The sequence below is a fragment of the Lontra canadensis genome, unplaced genomic scaffold, assembly GCF_010015895.1.
Source record: "Lontra canadensis isolate GAN:19392208 unplaced genomic scaffold, GSC_riverotter_1.0 scaffold2977, whole genome shotgun sequence".
Classification (NCBI taxonomy): Eukaryota; Metazoa; Chordata; class Mammalia; order Carnivora; family Mustelidae; genus Lontra; species Lontra canadensis.
This window is the reverse complement of record NW_022633961.1, coordinates 1-2,417: the sequence shown is the minus strand read 5'-3', so window position 1 is coordinate 2,417 and position 2,417 is coordinate 1. Positions and strand designations below refer to the sequence as shown.

General features: G+C 72.9%; 2 non-coding genes across 2 annotated transcripts; both read right to left on the bottom strand.

The window, feature by feature from the left end:
* Nucleotides 1-529: 529 nt before the first annotated feature.
* On the bottom strand, nt 530-600 carry TRNAG-GCC. Its single transcript has one exon. It is a non-coding gene; the product is annotated as a tRNA-Gly (tRNA).
* A 1,591-nt stretch (nt 601-2,191) lies between these two features.
* Nucleotides 2,192-2,274, bottom strand: TRNAL-CAG. The gene has a single exon. It is a non-coding gene; the product is annotated as a tRNA-Leu (tRNA).
* Between the last annotated feature and the right edge of the window lie 143 nt (nt 2,275-2,417).

The window sequence follows — 2,417 nt, the reverse complement described above, 5'->3', positions numbered from 1 at the left end:
CAAGTTCACGGCTCCTGGTTGTGCCAAGAGAGGAGAACCTTGGGGCCGTGGGTGGAGTGAGGCAGGGAGCGAGCAAGTGTGGCGAAAGGCGTGGAGGTGGGGCGTGGCGCCCGCGTGGGCGAGCTGCGCGGCGGGTGGGTGTGTGGTGGGGGACGGGGGGGGAGGGGGCGGCGGCGGCGGCGGCGGTGGCAGGGCCGGAAGGGAAGCGGGGTGCTGAGGGTCCTGCAGAGCAAAGGGGCGAGGAGAGCGTGTGGGCGGGCCAGGGGCCAGGGGCCTTGGGGAGTGGGTGGTGTTTGGTCCCCTGAGCGAGCCAAGCGGAGAGGAAGGGAAGGGGCGTCGGGGCAAGGGCAGGGGCAGGGGCAGGGGCAGGGGCAGGGGCGGGGGCAGGGGCGGGGGCGGGGGCGGGGCTCCCGGGAAGGAGCCGAGCTGGCTGAGGCCAGTGGGCTCGAGCCTGGGAGAGAGGAAGCCGGGGGCGCGCGCGCACTTATGCGCGCTGCGGTTGCTGGGCCAAAAGGGGAGGACGGCGTGCTGCATGGGCCGGGAATCGAACCCGGGCCTCCCGCGTGGCAGGCGAGAATTCTACCACTGAACCACCCATGCACCGATGGCAGTGGTCAACCGACGGCTCCAAACACCGGTCCGGGTCAGAGCCAGGGCCAGAACCGGAGCCGGAGCCAAGCCAGGGCCAGGGCCAGGGCCAGGGCCGGGCCGGGGTCAGGACCAGGGCCAGCGCCAGTCGTGTGAGCATCACGCTCTTCTGGAGCAGGAGGCGGCCGGGGGGTCGGGAGAGGAGGCTGCAGACACGTCTAGAGCGCTTGGGAGCGGCGGCCGCGGCGGAGATGGGCGGAGCGAGGCACAGGCGCACGGAGGCGGACTAGGCTCCTCCCGCGTTTTCTCCCTGGTCCAGGGCCGCCGCCAGACACTGCCCGGCCGGGGTCGCCCGCGGAAGCCGGGAGCCGGACCAAGCCTGGCCAGAGCCCCAACCCCACCCAGCGCGGGCGATCATCTGGGGCAGGTGCAGCGGAGCACTGCCGTTCCCTTGGGCAGCTACTCTCCGCCGGACGCAAAGGCCTTTTGGCGGATGGCTTTCCCGCCCGTGCCGTGTGGGCGCGATTCCGCGGGGCTGGGGAACGGAGCTGCCTGTTGTGTGTGCGCACGTGGGGTGGCGTGAGTGTGGGTGGGTGGGTGTGTGTGTGGGTGGTTGGGTGGGTGTCGGCGGGGGCTCGTGCGCGCCACACGCGTGTCGTGTGTAGGAGACGGAGGCCCCGAGCGCCGCGGGCGCCGCCGAGTACCGCTGAGGCCAGGAGAGCAAAGCGAGGTGTCTGAGCTCTGGCCCGCAGCTCTCCCTGGGGGTCCAACTCGGGCCGGTGGTGGAGAGGCAGGAGCGCTCGGCGGAGGGGCTGCTGGCTAGCTGGCGGACAGGGAGCGCGGTGAGGGAGCGCGCTGGGGTCCTCGGGGTCCCGGCCCCCGCGGGCCGGGCTTGCGGCGCCCAGGTGGGAGGCCTGGGGATGCAGGACTTCCTTCCGCCCAGCGCTCCGGCGAGCAATTATGCCAGGTTGGACTCCTGGGCCAGGCCCACGGAAGGCAGGGCCGCGTGGTGGGCCGGCGAGCAGCTGGCTGGGCCACCTGCGTCCCCGGCCGGAGGCAGACAGGTGTGGCCAGGGTAAGGCGTCCAGGTGGCAAATGCTCGTGGGCAGCGCTGCCACCCGAGTGGGGTGTGGCGAGAATGGAATGGAGGCCGGGCGGAAAGGACAGGGTGTCCCACCGGGTGCTCCTGGGGGCGGAAGCGCACGGCTCTGAGAGCGAGGCACTGTTCAGCGGGCACGAGGCTGGGGGAGAACCGAGGGCGGCGGAGGGCTTTCGGCACTGGCGCACGCCGCTGGTCTGCAGGGGCCGGTGGGAGGGACAAGAACACAGCCCTGGGAAAGCAGGTGAGGAGGGAGGTGCTGCCAAGTTGCCCAGGCCTGCGGGTGTGGCATCAGGTGGGCAAGGCGCGCGAGCCGGTGGAGGAGGGCGTGTGCGCGCAAAGCCTGTGGTCCGGAGGGTCGAGGCGTCGCAGCTCCGTCCTGGGTCCCTGGCGCTGGGGTGCAAGGCCGGAGCGGCCGGCCAGGCAAGGACAGGGCTTGCCGTAGGGCGGGGTCCAGGCCCGCCGGGGTCCCGCGCCCTGGTAGGACAGGCCAAAAGGTGGGCTTGTCAGGAGTGGGATTCGAACCCACGCCTCCAGGGGAGACTGCGACCTGAACGCAGCGCCTTAGACCGCTCGGCCATCCTGACGGCGGGGCTGTGCGCGTCGCCGCTCGCCTGGCTGGGACCCCGCGCGAAGGCTGCCGCTGGCTGGCGGCGGGGTGGGTGCGCCAGGGACGGGACGCGCGCCGCCGCCGAGCGGGAGCACAGCCCGACGACTCGCCTGGCGCCGC